At 33.0% G+C, this 18752-nt stretch overlaps 1 long non-coding RNA gene across 2 annotated transcripts in view; it reads left to right on the top strand.

Moving 5' to 3' along the window:
* The window catches only part of LOC102164767 (uncharacterized), a 614073-nt gene that overhangs the window by 457008 nt on the left and 138313 nt on the right, over nt 1-18752 (top strand). The window contains exon 5 of one of the 2 annotated variants that reach the window (XR_014821810.1): nt 1449-1528. The exons of the other annotated variant lie outside the window; for it this stretch is intronic. This is a non-coding gene — a long non-coding RNA (uncharacterized LOC102164767). The remainder of the gene's footprint in view (nt 1-1448; nt 1529-18752) is intronic. 2 annotated transcript variants of the gene reach the window in all.

Below are 18752 nucleotides of genomic sequence, written 5' to 3' on the forward strand. Positions count from 1 at the left end.
TCCAGTTTTTGCAACACCATTTGGAAAGACTTTCCCTACTGCCTTTGCACTGAAAAAAGTTAATTAATCATGTATGTGAGAATCTATTTCTAAGCTTTATTTTTCCCATTCATCTATGCTTTTAACCTTGTACGACTGCAATATTACTGTATAAGAACAGATGTTAAATAAGTCTTGAATTCACATAGTAGTTTAAGTGCTGTAGTTTTCTTTTTCTATAGTTATTCTAAGGTTTTTGATTTTTCACATATATATAAGAATCAACTTGTTATTTTCTAAAAATAGGCTTACTAGCCTACTCTTAAAGAATAAAAGCTGTTATCACAAAAATGTCTATTTTTGCTTGCAATGTTATTGCCAGATTTTGGAAAGGCAATCATATATAATAGACATATAATAAATATTCATGTGATGTGTGATTTAATGGAGAAATGAACTTTGTGTAGTTTGCTTTTAAAAGTAAGAGTTAGAATCAGAACTGAGAGATTTTAGTAATAGAGTTCAATATAATGAATTTAGAGAATGTAAAAAATATTTTTTTCTGATGCATAAATAAGCATCTTTAATTATAAAGTTCTCCTGTATTCACAGGTTATGGATATAGTTTATACGGAGATTCCCCAAGCCAACTTAGCACTTCCTCTAATGCTTTCATTTCACTTCTCCTATAGCAATTATCATACTATATTGTAATATGTTCCTTATTTTTTCCCCTCTTATTATTTTGAGCACAAGGAAGGCAGGGACAGTATCTTATTTTCATCTTTATATCTTGATAGCCAGGCACAGAGTTTGCCCCAAGCACATTTCACAAAGGATGCATGATTGAATGGCCAAGCAAATTTTTGGTGATTTTTCTTTTGAGTATGACATCAGGCAGTGCTGATAAAACTACTCAAGATGATGAATATGGCATCCTTGGCAGTTATATTTCCTGTGACCATATAGATTAGACACAAATACTACTCCAGAGACTTGCAGCTTTGCATAGTTACTATATCATGACTGTCAACCTCCCAAAAGACATACTGACCTTTCTTAATCAGTGTATCATTTGGAATATGTGGCAGTGGAGCGTCTTGACAACTTTTAAGCTTGAAAACCATAGTCTGCATGTAAAGACTCCCTTGTGCAGACAGGCCATGATTTCCATCTTCTTCATGCTCGTCATTAGTACTTCTTTGCTGACCCTGCACATCTACTTTAACATGCAAGAATGCAGTCATTAGCAGTTTCTGGATTACTGTCCTAAGGATTTATGATAATCTTCATAGCCTGTTGAGTTAAAAAAAAAAATTTCCCAAAGGTCCAGAAGCACATTGTGACACTGGCTTCCATTTTTAGCATATGTCCCAGGGTAAATTCAATGTAGTAATGGCTGCTTTAAAATTGGCATTTCTTCCACTTAAGAAATATACTTTTAATGAAAAATGTTCTGTCTTCTCTAGTGAGAAAAGAAAATCAAATGGCAACCAGGAAAAATGGGAGAAAAAAAAAAACAGAAAAAGAAAATTTACATTCAAATCAGGTAGGCGATTATCTATTCATATATTTAATTTGACTCTCAAGTTAACTCTATGTGCCGAAGATGATACACTAGTGTGATAATATCCATTACTCAAGTTTGTTCCTGCAAGAGTTAAAAAAACTGAAGTGTGCAAGCAAACCACTCATTGTTTTCCCTCTCCCTCCTATTCACTTAATTAGTTTCAGAGTTTCAGAATATCATATTTGACCATATGCTATTAAAATATTTCAGCCAGTTTGATAACAGGTTCAACAGTGTATAAATACACCTTAGTGATTTTATGTTTATATGTATTCTTTATTGACAGAAGTCAAAAATGGATAGTTAAAAATGACAAAATCATCACATTGTATCAGAATAGATTTCTAAAGAAATCATCTCTGGGATTTTTGGCTCATTGATGTTCCTTTCATACTTACAGATAAATGCACCAAAATGTTTCAAGTATAAGAGGAAACGATAAGCCATGATACTGATGTAAAGTACTGTTTGAGAATAAAAAAGTGATATTAAATACTGAAAGAGGGAGTTCTGATTGTGGATCAGGTGGTTAAGAACCTGACTTGTATCCATTAGGATACAGGTTCAATCCCTGGCCTCACTCCAGGTTAAGAATCCAGTGTTGCCTTGAGCTGTGGTGCAGGTCACAGACATGGTTCTGATCTTGCATTGCTATGGCTGTGGTGTAGGTCAGAGACTTCAGCTCCAATTCAACCCTTAGCCACAGGTGTGGCCCTAACAGAGGGGAAAATACTGAAAGATAAAGAAATATAAAAGCAGATACAGTGGCTTATCTGGTATTTCTACTTTTATGCATGATTTCCTACCAGCTATTCTCCATACAGCAGAGTTTTTAAAATGTAAATCAGATCATACTACTTCCTTGATCAAAATTCTCTAGCAGATTCTCAAGGGCAGTCATACTTAGAATAAAATTGAAGTCCTTTCCAAGACTGAACAATCCAACATAATATAGCCTCTTACTGCTTCTCCAACTTTGTCACTCCACCTGCACATCAGCTCTTCTGCTTCAGCTTCTCTGGCTTCATTGCTATTCTTGAACAATCCATATGTGCTCCCTTCTCAGGGACCTGTGCTTCACCCTCTTCTGTTAGGACCATCATCCATGTACTCACTGGCTTATCTGTATTTCATTTAAGTCCCAGAGAATCCTCTTACCCTGCTTTCCTTTGTATTTAATGTTTAGCACAATCTATTTTCTACTACTTATTGCCTCTTTTTTTTAATTAGAATATAAACTCCATGAGGGCAGACTTCACAGCTTTATGTAACTTTCTCATTTTTAGTTTGTCACCTGTTTTGTTACAGCTCATTTTCCAATAAATTTCTAAAAAGGGGGCTATAAGAGATATTATTTGAAAGCTTGTATATACAAAAATGTCTTAAATCAATCACCTACTCACTCTAGGAACAATAAAGGAAGCACTATTTCATAAAATCCAGTGTGTTGTTAAGAAATGTCATTATTCTCATTTTTACATTAGTGTGACTATTTTCTCTTCTTGTTTATGGACACTTAACATTTTCCTGCTTTTTGTTTTGTTTTGTTTTGTTTTTTAATTGCAAGGCAGTGTGCCTTAGTGTGGGCTTCTTTTCATTATACAGGAAATTTGGTGGACTCTTTTATTCTAGAGACTGAGATCCTTGGTTTGGAAGCGAACTATATTCTACTCCTTTGTTGTCAGTGTTCTGTACTTTCTCCCTGTCTCTCTTTTTGGAAATCCTGTTAAAAAGGTGTTGAATATTATTAACTGATACTCCAAATTGCTGAGCGTGTCCCTTTTTCCAAACCATTGTTTTTACTTTTTCCTACACTTGGAGAAATTGAATTTATCTTCTTGGCATTCTGGATGCCTTAGAAGTATAAGGAAGAAAAAAAAACTATTTATTTCATTTCCAAGGGCTTTCTTCTCTAAATTTCTTATTTACAGCATATCAGTCCTTATGCTTATATGCAACATTTTGCTTATCCTCAAAATAAATTAGTTTTTTTTTGAAATTTATTTCATTTTCCAGGCATTTCTTTTACCTGTTTATTTTGGTCTCTTCTTCAGTGGAGTCTTTCCCTGCATTGCTAGGGATCCCTAGCTGTCCTTCTGCATTCAAGAATTGATTGAATTGACAGAGCTGGTCACCTGGTGATTTTTAAATGTCAATCTTGCATTTTCAGTAGAAGACTTCCAACTGTTAGTATCTGAAACTCCTTTTCCTAGAATTGCTTGTTTTTTCAACATGTTTTCTAAACCTTGGTGGTGGAATACAGTTAGGGTGGGTGACATATATTGACTTTTGGGAACTAGATATGGAGAGAAAGCTGAGGGTCTTAAAGTTTGTTATGCATTTTTTCCATCTAATCACTACTCCTTTTCTTTTCTACAGTTCCACATATTGCCAAATCTACTCTGTTTTCTTGAAGAGAATAAGTATATGAGGAATGTAAGACCTAAAAGTCCAAATGATTTTTTATTTTATTTTAACAAATGGTTTTTTTCAAAGTTGTATGAAACTAGACATGAAACTTTAATGAGAATACTGTTATCATTTAATAATAAAAATATAATCTGTATATGTAATTTGACTTAGAAATATCACCACTAATCAACCAAGAACATTGATTTCATGTTTTCTTTTTTAATTTAGTTACAAATATCATTGGTATTTCTTTTCATTTAGTTTTTGGGAAATTTGTGGAGCAAAGTAAAAAAAAAATACATTTTGCAAGAGAAGCTTAAATTTATTCCCATTCAATGTAATGAATTAGAGAATTAATTATTTTTTTCTAAGAGAGCAGAAAGTTCTATGAACATCCCCAATTCTATCCCCTCTCTTAAGTAGTTAATGATTAGGGATAGAAACTTAAATGTCTGTGATTTAAAGGTAAGCAAGTGGGAATGGGCCTGTTTTCTCTATTGCCTTTGTTAGCCATTTACAAAGATAATATATTATAAATATCTTTAGATATGGATTTTTATATATACATACACACACACTTATACACACACATATATATATATGTATATATGTATACATATATTTGGGTCCACTTTGACTTTCTGCATATATATTTGAAGGATCCAATTACAAAACTTGATAATGTAGTAAACCTTAAATATCACATACTTTCCTCAACTCCTTAATTAAATTCTATACATTTTATTTATGTGATTTCTACATTGTGCTACATATTTCCCACAATTTTTTTCTTGATAATCGGTGTTGTTTTGAAAATACTCTGTAATATTTAGGAAAGTGCTGGACTTATAATAGGTATTCAGTAGGTAGTTATTATATAGCAATGTTTAAGACTTAAAAGTCAAAGATGCTTGGGGTAGTAAAATATTAGGCAGTTTCATAATTTGTTTTCATATTACACATATATGAAATGGGAGATATTATCTAAGCAAAAACTAGTATAATCAATTAATATTCAATTTCTTTCTAACTCATTTTTCTGAGTAGTACTGTAGATGAAAATAGAACTTGTTGTTAATCTGTACCTAAAAATGCAAACCTGAAGATGAACAAAACATGGGCTTGCTTATAGCAAAGAGAGCTCTACCCAATATTCTGTTATAGTCTATGTGGGAAAAGAATCTAAAAGAGAATGGATGTGTGTATATAAATATAAACGAATTACTTTGTTGCACAACAGAAATTAGCACTATGTTGTAAATCGATACTTCAATAAGACTTTAAAAATGACAAGAAAAAAAAAAGTGGTGTCAATCCTCCTGCCCACCCCTGCCCCCCAGATTGTTTTCCAGTCTCTAAAGGTGCATTATTTGTGCTATTCCCAGAAATAAACAAAATAGATTGAAGACCTAAATGAAAGGCCAGATAAAACTCCTATGGGAAAACATAGGCAGAACACTCTTTGACATAAATCGTAGCAACATCTTGTTTGATCCACCTCCTAGAATAACGACAATAAAAAACAAAATAAATGAATGGGACCTCATTAAACGCAAGAGCTTTTGCACAGCTAAGGAAACCATTAAAAAAAAAAAAAAGATAACCCACAGAATTGGAGAAACTCTTTGCAGATGATAAAACCGACAAGGGCCTAAATCTCCAAAATATACAAACAAATCATATAATTCAATAGCAAAAAACAACACAATCAAAAAATGGGCAGAAATCTAAATAGACATTTCTTCACAGAAGACATACAGATGTCAATAGGCACATAAAAAGATGCTCAACATCACTAATTATTAGAGAAATGCAAATCAAAACTACAGTGAAGTACCACTTCACACCTGTCAGAATGGCCATCATTAATAACTGTACAAATAACAAATGCTGGAGAGGATGTGGAGAAAAGCAAACCCTCCTTCACTGTTGGTAGGAATATAAATTGGCAAAGCCACTGTAGAAAATGGTATGGAGGTTCCTCAGAAAAGTAAATATAGAACTAAATATGATTTAGCAATCCCATTCCCAGGCATGTATCTGGACAAAACTTTCATTGAGAAAGAAATATGCACCCCTATATTCACTGCAGCACTGTTCACAATAGCCAAGATATGGAAACAACCTAAATGTCCATCCACAGATGAATGGATTAAGAATACATGGTACATGTATACTACGGAATACTACTGAGCCACAAGAAGGAACAAAATAATTCCATTTGCAGCAACACGAATGCAACTAGATATTCTCATACTAAGTATAGTCAGAATTAGAAATACAAATACCGTATGATATCACTTCTATGTGGAATCTAAAGTATGGCACAAATGAACCTATCTACAAAACACAAACAGACTCACAGTAAAAGAGAACAGACTTGTGATTGCCAAGGAAGAGAAAGGAGGGAGTGGGATGAACGTGAAGTTTGGGGTTGGCAGGTGCAAACATTACATTTAGAATGGATAAGCAATGAGGTCCTAGTGTATATAGCACAGGAAATTATATCTAATCTCTTGGGATAGAACATGATGAAAGATAGTATGAGAAAAAGAATGTATATATATGTATGACCGGGTCACTATGCTGTACTATAGAAATTGGCACAACACTGTAAATCAACTATACTTTAATTAAAATAAATAAAACCACAGGGTGGGCATTATTTTCTACTTCATATATCTTAAGCATACTACCATGATTTATTTCGAAAACACATATCCCAGAAACTTTAAAACTGTGTAGTACATAAATTGAATATAGTTATTTATGTATATTGTATTGGTTTTGATGAAAGATCATTTACCAGGAGTCCTCTTAATCAATCATGTCTTACCTGAGAACCAGAAATAACTCAGTGGAGAAGATGTCTCTGAATAAAGTCTTAATGATTGTATTTTATTTCCTTGTAAGTAGAATAGTAGTATTTCTATAGTGTTTACTATGACCTTCTATTGTTCTAAGCAGTATGCTTTTCCTCACTTTACAAATAAGGAAACTGAAGCATAGAAAAGATAAGCAAACCCTCAAGGTCATACAAATAGCAGTTGGTCAAGTGAGGTGAATCAACTATTCTGGCTCCTGTTTCCAGGATCTGTTTTGAATTACTACTTCTTGAATAACCGTTCCTGTTGCAGTTAAAGGTATGAGTGAACATTAATCACCAGGTATATTTTATTTTGACTTCAGTTAGCAATAGTGTTTTCCTCTATAGCAGCATATCTCCAAATAAGAAGATAAATATGAGGATAAGCACGGAAATGGAGACAGTAGCCAGGTGCCTTTTGGAGGCAGTAGCAGAGGTAAGCTTCCAGTGTGGTCTATTGGGGTTGAAATTTTGAAGCAAAAAAATAGAAGAGATTGGGAATATATGAGATAGGACAACTTATGCTTAATTTTTTAAATCTTCATGATGTTTTTGCGATAGGCACCCCTAAGAATGAAAAGGACAGAAGAAGGCAGAATGATTTGAATTAACAGAATTAGAAATGCATCAAAGATGTATGAGTTTAGAATGGTTTCCGCAAATAAATCACTATGAATTTTTATGCGGTTATAGTTCATCCAGAACTCCCTAGGGGCTTTCCATCTGTCATGGAGTCCAATTTACATTTTTGGATAGTTTCTGATATGAATATGGTGGCAAGAACAAGAAGCTTTACTTCGTAGGACCTTTTAGGCTAAGGTATTTGGCAGCTCAACACCATGATCCAACCAAGTATAGCTAACCAAGCTGTACTTGCCAGTTATCAAAAGCATGTGCATTAAGAACAAGGAAATAGTGAGGATCATTCAAAGACGTTTTTTGAAAAATCACTTGTGGAAATAGTCTTTGGAATTTTATTTTTTTATTTTTTTAATAATGATTTTTATTTTTTCCATTATAGCTGATTTACAGTGTTCTGTCAATTTTCTGCTGCACAACAAGGTGACCCAGTCACACATACATGTATATATTCTTTTTTCTCACATTATCATACTCCATCACAAGTGACCAGACATAGTTCCCAGTGCTATACAGCCAGATCCCTTTGCTTATCCATTCCAAATTCTAGAGTTTGCGTAAACCTTAGCAAAGTTTTTAACCCAAACAGAAAATACAAATATCTAAAAAAAAAAAAAGTTTTTATTCTTTTTTCCCTAAAAATCCAAATATCTAGAGAGTATTTTTATATTTATATATTTAACATTTTTTTGTTTTGTTTTTTCTATCCTTTCTTATGACTTACAGCACTGATTACCTAAGAAAATTATCATCAGAGACAGTGATACTTAACTTAATTGCAGTGTACTTTTTGTAGCCCATAAGGCATATTCATGCATTCAGTGTGAAAAATGAGCAAGGGATCAACATGGCAAAAGACTGAAAAAACAAAACAAAACAAAATATGAATGTATTTTTATCATAGCTTAAATGGAAACAAAGCATGCTTGCAAAGAATAAATAGTCATTCATCCGTAGACACAAAGAGTCTAAATGAATATGTTTTCCTTCTTTTCTGAGATGAAACACTAGTTTAGTGTTACCTAATCCTTTAATACAGATTGAAATCCTTTAATCCTGCCTGGTAGAGCCCAAAATTAGAGCTAAGAAAGGTATTTTAGATGTATTCATTATTGTACCAATGCAAGTATACTCCTTGTCCAGGCTGATCCTGTCCTCAATTGCTTTTTTCATTTTCCTCTGATCTAGATAAATGAATAAACAAACATAAACTATAAGCAGCTCTGGAATTAGAAGATAGTGCTTGAAAGAGCTGAGAAAGTAAATTTTGTTTGCCATGATATTGAATGTATAACTGAAAGTACTGTCTATTTATAGATGTGCTTAAAATGATTATAGTGTGTGTTGTGGGAAAAACTTGTTTATTACAACTACTGATAAAAATGGTGGTAACGATAGTAATACTTAAGATTAAGAAATAGAGCTGTGGTTTGAATGGTTCCAAAAGATATTGACTAGAAAATATCTTACTGGACAATAGAATTAACTCTGAACATAATAACTGGTATGAAAAGTGCTTCATAACTTCTGTGAATTTCATCATTCATAATTTTTATTGCATTTGGTTTAATCTTTGACAAATAGGTATCGAGAAATACACAGGTTTCTGCTTGATAGAAAAAGTAAAATTATATGTTTTTGTATGTGAGTAGAGCAAATGCATTATTAAATGGACATTACCTAGAAGGAGCTTCATAAATATCTGTTGAGTGATTAACTATTTTATCCTGCTCACACTAAATCATAGGGCTGGCTCAATTCTTCCTATGGTCCTAAATAACATTTTTTTTTTTTTTTTTGCAGTCATCCCAGAGAGTTCACTTCAGTTTGAATTTTCAAATTATTTTAGCGTTGCAATTGACATTTTGTGATATTTCTCAGTTATTACTCATTTTTTCTTTAGAATGCAGAAAAATTGGGGGGGGTGGGAACAAAGGGACATTGGAGAATAGAAAACAGGTAGTAAGATGGTAGATTTAAATTCAACCATGTCAATAACCATGTTAGGTTTAAATGGTAAATACCCTAATAGAGATTGTCACATTGTAAAAATCTGTCTGATTATGTGTTAAATACAGAACACCAGATTAAATTTAAAGGTATAAAGTAAAATGATGGAAAACATATGCCATGCAAATAGTAATTAAAAGAAAATTGAAGTAGAAAAAGAAAATTGGAATAGTTATAGTAATATCACATGAACCAGATTTGTGAGCAGAAAATTCTAGTATGGATAAAACCATCATAAATTCATAAAAAACACATAAATCCTAAAAATTTATGAATTCAATAACAGATAAAAATACATCAAGCAAAAATTGATAAGACAGCAAAAGGCAATAGACAAATTACCCATTATAATTGGAAACATGAACACTGTTCTCTCAATAACAGACAGAAAACAATGACTTAAAATCAGTAAAAATATGGAGTGCTTGAACAGTTTATCAACCAATTTGACCCAGTCAGTGCACAACAGTGTAAAATGCACATTATTTTTAAGGTCATGAAGAACTTTCATCAGAATACACTGTGTTCTGAGCAATAAAATTACTCTCAATACACATAAACTATAAAGTATGCTTTCTGATTGCAATAGAATTAAATTCAAGATTAATAACAAGGTATTTTGAAAACTTCCAAATATATGGAAATAAAATACATTTCTAAGTAAATCATCAAGCAAAAAAGAAAGAAAAAACTAGGGAATATTTTCAATAGAATGAAAATGAATACTCACCATGTTTGAAAGGTAGTTAAAATAGGGTTTAGAGGGAAATTTATAGCACCAAATGCTTATAGCACTACATGCTAATAAGAAAAGAGGAAAGCTCTCAAACTAATGACCTAATCTTCATGTAACAAAGGAAACAACAACAAAATAAGAATCCAGCCTAATTTTAAAGGAAATAAAATTTCATTGGAAGAAAGAAAAGAGTAAAAATAAAAACACAAATAATGATGCAGAGAACAAAGAAAAATTTAAAAATCAATGAAAAAAATTATTTTTTGGAGATCAGTAAATTTAATACACTTCTAGCCAAAGGGATACGACAAAAAAAAAAAAGTTATGATAAAATTACCGGTATCAATACTGAGAGAGTGAATATCCTCACAAATCAGATAAAATCATGAGGGAGAAATTTGAATAATGTTGTGGTAATTTTAAAATATATCTATAATTCTTTATTAATTCCCTTTTATGAAGTAGAGACTTATGCTGTCTGCTTTAGTTGTAAGCTGGATTTAATCATTTGTTTCTAAAGAATAACGTAAAGTGGAGATGGTGCTACACAGATGTGGAAGCTGGATTCATGAAATTCATGGTGGCTTCCTCCTCTCCCACTCTCTCTCAGATCCCTTGCTCTGGAAGACATTTTCAACTTGCGAGGATGCTTAAGTACTTAAGCAGCTTAGGAAGAAGCCCATGTGGTAAGGAACGAAGGCCTTCTGCCAAGAGTCATCAAGGAACTGAGATCATCTTCCAACAGCCAGGGGAATGATCCATCTTGGAACTGGATACTGTGAGTCATCAAGCCTTCGGCTGAATGCAACCAAATGAGAGACCTTGAGCCAGAATCATCCAGATAAGCTGGTTCTGAATTTCTGAACCAGAGAAACTTGATATCATAAATGTTTGTTTTTTTAAGTATTACATATCAAGATAATTACTTATACAGCAATAGATAATTAATGTAAACTTTATACGAATCAATTTGAAAACTTAGATTAAATGGAGAAATTTGATGAAAGATGCAAAATACTGAGACTCAAGGAGAAATAAATAATCTAAATAACCTTAAATCTATTAAATGAATTGAGTTCATAATTTAAAACTTTTTTACAAAAAAAATGTCAAGCACTTATGTCTTCACTGTTGATTTCTACCAAACTTTAAGGAAAAAATAACAGCAATTCTATAAAAAAAAAACTCTTCTAGAAATTTGAAGAAGAGGAAGCACATCCCTATTTAGTCAATGAAGTCATCATTACCCTTGCACCCCAAACAGAGGAAGACATTAAAAGAAAAAAAAAAATCTGTCTTCCAGTTTCTACCCAGTTTAGGTACACTGAATCCAACAATGTATAAAAAGAATAATAATCATGTATGGCAAAGTGGATTTATTCTGGGAATGCAAATTAGTTCTACATTTCAAAGTCCATCAGGTTTATTTACCTTATCAAAATAATAAAGAGGAATAACCATGCAAGCATCCCAATAGATGCAGGAAAAATTATTTGATAAAACTCAATATCCTTTCATGATAGAAAACCTCAATGGACAAGAAAGAAAATAACTTGCTCAGTCTGTCAAAGGGCATCAACCCTGAAACTGCAGCTAATGTGAAAGGAGACCGATTGAAAGGTTTTCTCCCTAACATCAAGAAAATGGCAAGATATCCAGTCTAACCACTGCTATTCACCATTTTCCTGTGAACAAGTAAAAGAAAACAATGACATACAGATTGAAAAGGAAGATACACAACTCTTTCTGTCTAGAGAAAGACAAATTTCATATGAATGTAATAAAAAGTGATATAAAAAAGTTATTCATAAACCAGAAATGGACTCAAAGATTTTTAAACTAAATTTAGGATTACCAAGGGGGAAAACCTTGTGGGGAAGGATAAATTAGGAGGTTAGGATTAACATATACTACTATATACTTATAAAGCATACTTATATACTTCATATATACTACTATGTGTAAAGTAGATAAATAACAAGGACCTACTGTATAGCACAGGGAAATCTACTCAATATGGGAAAATAATCTGAAAAGAATGAATATGTATATGATAACTGATTCATTTTGTTGTACACCTGAAACTAACAAAACATCGTAAGTCAATTATAGTTTAATAAAATTTTTTAAAAAGTCTGCATCAAAATGTCTATGTAGAATAATTCAAAGAATCTTTAAGAAATATGACAATAAACAATAAAAGAGTCTAGTAATATTAGAGTATACAAACAAAATATAGGAATACGGTTGTATAAGAGCAATGAATCATATAAGAGCAATGAATAATTTAAAATTGTTTTTAAACTAGCATTTATATAGTACCAAAAATATGAGATTTAAAATATGTGCAATATGTATAGGCAAACAACTATGAAACTCTGATAAACAAAATCAATTATGGCCAAAATAAATGAGGAGATATACCATTTCATAGGTTGAAATTCATTATTTATTGTCAAAACATAACTTCTTCCTGGAGTTCCCACTGTGGCGCAACAGGATTGGTGGGATCTTGGGAGCACCGAGACTCAGATGTAATCCCTACCCCAGCACAGTGGGTTAAGGATCCGGCATTGCTGCAGCTGTGGCTTAGATCTGATCCATATCCTGTGATCATATCCTGTGATCATATCCTTAGATCACAGCTGTGGCTCAGATCTGATCCATATCCTGGGAACTCCATATACTGTAGGACAACCAAAAAAAAAAACTAAAACAAAAGTCATAATTTCTTTCCAAAGTGAAGGATTCAAAAAAATTCCATTCAAAAGCCTAGCAGGATTTTTTGTAGAATTCTAATTAATATGAACATTACTGCGAAAAGATAAAGAAGTACAGCCAAAATGAATTTTTGAACAGAAAAATAAATTTGGAAGACTCTGACAACATGATTTCAAAACTTACTATAAAGCTACAACAATTAAGAGAGTGTGATATTGGTAAAAGGTAGAAAATAGATAAAAGTCAAAAAATAGAGTCTAGAAATGGAGCCACTTATCCATGGTCAACTGATTTTTCACAGATGTGCAAAGGCAAGTCAGTGAAGGATAGTCTTTTGAACAAATGGTGATGGTTCAGTGGGCTATATGTATGTAAAACAAAACGAAATAAACCTTAATCTAGTTCTTGAACTTACATCACACACACACAGAAAAACTAATTCTAAATGAATTATAGACATATAGGCATACATGCAAAACACATCTAAAAGAAAACATAGGTGAAAATCTTTGTGATGTTGAAGAGGCAGCAATTTCCTGGATATAAAACTAAATGTACATTCCAAAAAATAAATAAAAAAAATACTGAAGTTGTACTTCTTCAAAATTAAGAACTTCTACTCTTTAAAGTCCCTGCTGCACTAAAAAAAAAAAAAACAACTGTGATTGAAAGTGAAAGTCACAGAGTGGGAAAAATATTTACAAATCACCTGTCTAACAAAGAACTTTCATATATCCTAGATATATAAAGAATGCTCAAATCTCAACAAGTACATAACAATGATTTCCTTTGCCTGACTTTCAGTCACATTTTCATTATTTTTGTCCCCTCATTCATAACTTCTTGAGGTCCATTACTCTTTTTTTATATAATGATTTTTATTTTTTTCCTTTATAGCTGGTTTACAATGTTCTGTCAATTTTCTACTGTACAGCATGGTGACCCAGTTACACATACATCTATACATTATTTTTTCTCACATTATCATGCTCCATCATAAGTGACTAGACAGAGTTCCCTGTGCTACACAGCAGGATCTCATTGCTAATCCATTCCAAAGGCAGTAGTCCACATCTATTAACCCCAAGCTCCCAATTCACCCCCCTGACATAGTCTTAGGTGTTCTTATGTCAACTCCCTACTTCTAGGTACCCAAATGTATATAGTTTATTTATTGTTGTATAAAAATGCAACCCCAAACTTGTGGCTTAAAACAGCAGCAATCATCTTTCCCTTACATGACAAATTTGTGCTACCAATAAGGGTTCAGGGGGATTGTGGACCATTTTTTATAATTCTTCTTCATATGTACCTCTATACCTGCTACTTGGGCTTCCTCACACCAGGGAGACTGTTACTAAAAGTGACCATCTCAGGAGAATAAGGAGGGAGAAAGTGCATGACATTTTTATCACCCCGTCTCCAAAGCTACATTTTATCCTTTCCATAGCCACAGTAAGCTCTTATTGGATGCAGATATCAAAGAAAGCCCAGCAACAAAGAGAAAGAAAGCCTCCTTTTGATGGGGAGGCAACGAATTTCTAGAAGAGCATTTGGAATGAGCAATATTGTTACATCTGTTTTTGAAAATACAATCTGCACTGCTCAGTATACCTCATATTAGCTGTGACATCTACATAAATTGACAGTCATTCTGAGCCCTAGTTTCTCATCTTTATTAGTGATAACAATTCTTTATTTGTTGCAAAGTTTTTGTTAGATAGCATATATTAGACATTTAACTCAGTGTCTAGTACATGCTAAATATTCAGTACTTGGTAGCTGCTAATGTAATCCACCTTTGATGTTATTACCACTATGCTTGCTCCTTTTCAGATTTCTTCACTAGTTGTTCTCCCTATGCTCAAATTTCCGGAAATGTTCTATTGGTTTAAAACTGTGTAACTCTGCCTGGGAAAATTCATCCATTTGAATGCTTTCAGTTATCACTTCAATGAAGATGCCTTCCAAATACATATCTTGGATTCAGTTCCTTCTTTTAAATTTCAAAACCATACTTTTACCTGCATTCCCAGATTTTACATTTGTATATCCCAAAATAATTCTGCAGCCCAAGATATTTTAAAAAATGAACTCATAATTGTTTCTTGCTCCCAAACATCCTGTAGGCCTGGTTTCCCTTTTTTAGTTAAGGACAGCAGCACCCACCACCAGGTTACCTTAGCCAGAATCTTCTTGTTCATAATTGGTAACATTATCTTGATTACTTTATTTTTTCACCAAGACTAAGCAACTTTCCCTTGTAATATCTATCCTTTTGTTCTCCTACTATTTGTACTTCCACTACTTTTCTTCTAACACTTTTTTTTTTTTTTTTTCTTAGAGTAATGCAATAGATGCTGAATTGGTCTCTGTCTCCAACTGGGGTCTGTTCCATTCTTAAATATGCCGATATTGCGGTGCAGCATTTGCAATCCCAAAATGTCTCTTTGGCATGAGAATTAATTTAGGCTGATTATTTTTAAAAAAATAGAAGATTCAGGAAGTCTTTCTTTTTTTACCTCTCCCTTAGTTGAATAAAGAATTTTGATACAGTACGTGGTCCTAGAAAACAGCTATTACTAGAGATAACTCTAAAGAATATGGGCCCAGGTGTGGGGGAAACTTGTAGGGCTTAATGATCAGAGTCCACTCTGTCCCATTGTTGCTACATGAGCCATGTCAATTTCATGAAGCAGTTCATCTGCCTGTGAATTGTTTTCATCCTCTGAAGTCTCAGGCCACACTACCCCTAACATCTTCTTTTGTCTTTCGCTGAAGATGGTGTTTAAAGTGAGGATTTGTGGCTTTTAGGAGAGTGACTTAGTTTTCCTGGGTTTTTCCCATGTTTACATGATATTAAATTTTTTGATTTCTTTTTTCCCTTGTTAACCTGTCTCACATCAATTGAATTCTTTACACCAGCCAAAAAAACCTAGAAAGGTTAGTAGGAAAATTTCTTCTTTATTGACACTGATCAAAAGGTCTCTTCCTACACAAACCTAATCACAATATACCCTTATTTTAAAAATGATTACAGTGCTTTCAAAAGATTTCAGAATAATATTCAACTAGTTTTGCTTTGTATTCCTCTCTCATGCCTCCGGTCATACCACTTTACCCCTCAATATTTGATCTAGCCATAAACAAATGACTTGCAGATTATTTATTTGCATGATAATATTGAATACCAGCAAAGCTTTTAAGAGTACTTGGAATACTCTGTTTTCAAACTCAGCACCTAATATGTGCCCAGATAACTCCATTTCGTCCTCAAGACTGAACTTTTATTTGCTCAGAGAAATCTTCCTTAATGCTTAACTCTTTATCCCCACCATTCCTAATATAAATGCTTCTACCCCATGATCTATTAATCCTCCTTATGCAAGTCTCGCATAACTTAGATTATAATAAACAGTCCTATTTAATTTACTTTTTTACTCCATATACTAAATGTTAGGCTGTTCAGAAGTAAAACTATGTTTAAATTGATCTTAGAATCTTAATGTCAAGGATGATTCTGGGCTTTCAAAAGTCCCTAGTAAATGTTTATGTGATAAAACAATAATCAAATTGTTAAATAAAACTTTAAAAGTTACACCTTAATATGGCCTATATGGCATCACATTTTCCCTTTTTAAAAAAATTGAAATGTCTATGCACACAAAAGTTAACCCTAATTTACTAAAACTAAAATAAGTGACATGAATACATATCAATATATTTCATTGTTAATGTATTCTTCTAAGTGTGTAATCCTAGTTTATCACTCTCTAGAGAGAGCTTAACTACATCTTCAAAACTTTGTCAAAGATCAGGAAATATCATTCATCCCAGGTTTTGCAGATGTCTAATATTTTCCCTAGTTGTCTGATCTTGCTTTTTAAAATTAGAGTTCCCATTGAAATTATATATATTTAAACAAAAACTCAGAAAGCTTCAGTTCATTAGTTTTTCCTAGACTTGACTCTTCCTTAGAGTTTAAAACTCTCCTCTGGAAAGACACGACTAAATGTAGTGCACTGCCAGTTTAAATGAGAATGAAAATCTTGGTTTCATACCAGGGCAAAGAAGCCCTTCAGGCAAGATGACTCTGAAGGAGTTTAGAGATGGAGAGAGGAGATAATAGTATAGCCTATAGATTCTAAAACATGATTTCCGCTACAACTATTGAGGCTGTTAATAACTATAGTTCTACATATGGACACATTCACTAGAACTAAGGATTCCTCTAAAACAAAGAAAGCATCAGTACACGAAGTGCCCTAGCTATAACAAACTGCAGCAATTTACACATCTTAGGCCCTTCTCTTAGGAACTGACAATAGAATAAACATCCTTGTCACCCAAATATTTTCTTCAGTTAAATATATAAAGAATGTAGAACTCCTGGATACCTTATTATTGCAGTGAAAGACTTAGAGCTATAAGTTTCAATACAAATAAGTCATAGTATTTTAGTTTTTACATCTTATTGGCACCATGCTATTCCATTTTTACTTAAGATTTTTTTTTCTTTTGCTATTTCTAAAAGGAATTATGTTTAGCTCTGAGTTGCTGGAAAGCAGAAGCAAAGCAAGGATTTATAGGCTACTAGCTTACAATGGTGTGCAGTTCCAGAGGGCAGAGTGAGGGCAAAGGGGATTGAGACATGGAAGAAGAAAAGTCAAATCAAGGACCAATTACTGGTATCAGTTCTGACTGGTTTTTCAATCTTGCATGATCATCTTCTGAAAGACCATAGACATTACTTTCCTTTTAGACAGATTTTGGAGTTTGGGGGAGAACTTAATCAGAGTTGAGATGTAGTCTTGCATTGGCTATAGGAAATGGAAGAGGTTATAGAGACAGGAGACATAGGATGCTGAGATGATCTGATATGATACTTAAAAGGTATCTGATACAAAGTATCTAAATTTTATCCAGATTCTAGTTTCTGGAACTGCTTCACTATAGTCAGTATTATGCTCCTTCTTTCTAATTATTGCTTTCAAGTTCATTACTACTTACATACTCTGTGACTGCAAAATTATAAAATGAAACATGGACGTTGTGATTACTTTTACCCCTCCCTGTGGATGATGTGATATGTCCCCCGACAAATCAGAAAATTGCTTCTGATTATAGCAAAAGTTGCAACTATTAGAATTTCTATACTACAATTCAGTCATTTCATTCAAGGATTGAGTCTTCTTATTTATAAAGCTTGGGAAGTAAGGATATTGCCCATTGTTTTTCTTTGTCTCTTATTCCATCAGTTAAAGATGAGTGAACATTAGCCTGCTATTTTAGGTGTCAGGGAGTCTCAAGTTTTTTAAAGTTCTCCAATCTATAGGTTAAAAAATACCCATTTGCCCCTTACATAAAAAAGAGGAATGGAGTAGCGTCATTTCAACCTTGGGAGGATTACAAGGAAGCCTAAGTGTTGGCAGCTAATAGGAAGAAGGCATTTAGTACTGTATACTTGGCTGGATTTGTGTCTATTTCTTCTTTCAAAACTTGAAATTAAGTGGACATGACCCAGGATCTGACCTATTTATCATGTGCTCTGTGCAAACTGAAAAGTAGGAAGTCATTAGAAGTATTAAAAAATATGTATAATACATGAGAAGGATAGATATTTGGCTCCTGAGGCCCTATCTCTGGAGATATGTGGACATAGTATTTCTTTGAAAATACCATCTCTGTTTTATCTTTTTCTGGTGGCATATCTTCTACTCTACCTTCACATGTTACTTATCTCTAGCTGTCTCTGTCACAGTCTACAAATTATTTTGTCAGTCTTTCTCTTGAGCTCAGCTGAATTTTAAGATCAATGA

The sequence above is a fragment of the Sus scrofa genome, chromosome 1, assembly GCF_054392235.1.
Source record: "Sus scrofa isolate SSC_HxYL_T2T_F1_AM1 chromosome 1, Sscrofa_HxYL_maternal_Yorkshire_Landrace_v2.0, whole genome shotgun sequence".
NCBI lineage: Eukaryota > Metazoa > Chordata > Mammalia > Artiodactyla > Suidae > Sus > Sus scrofa.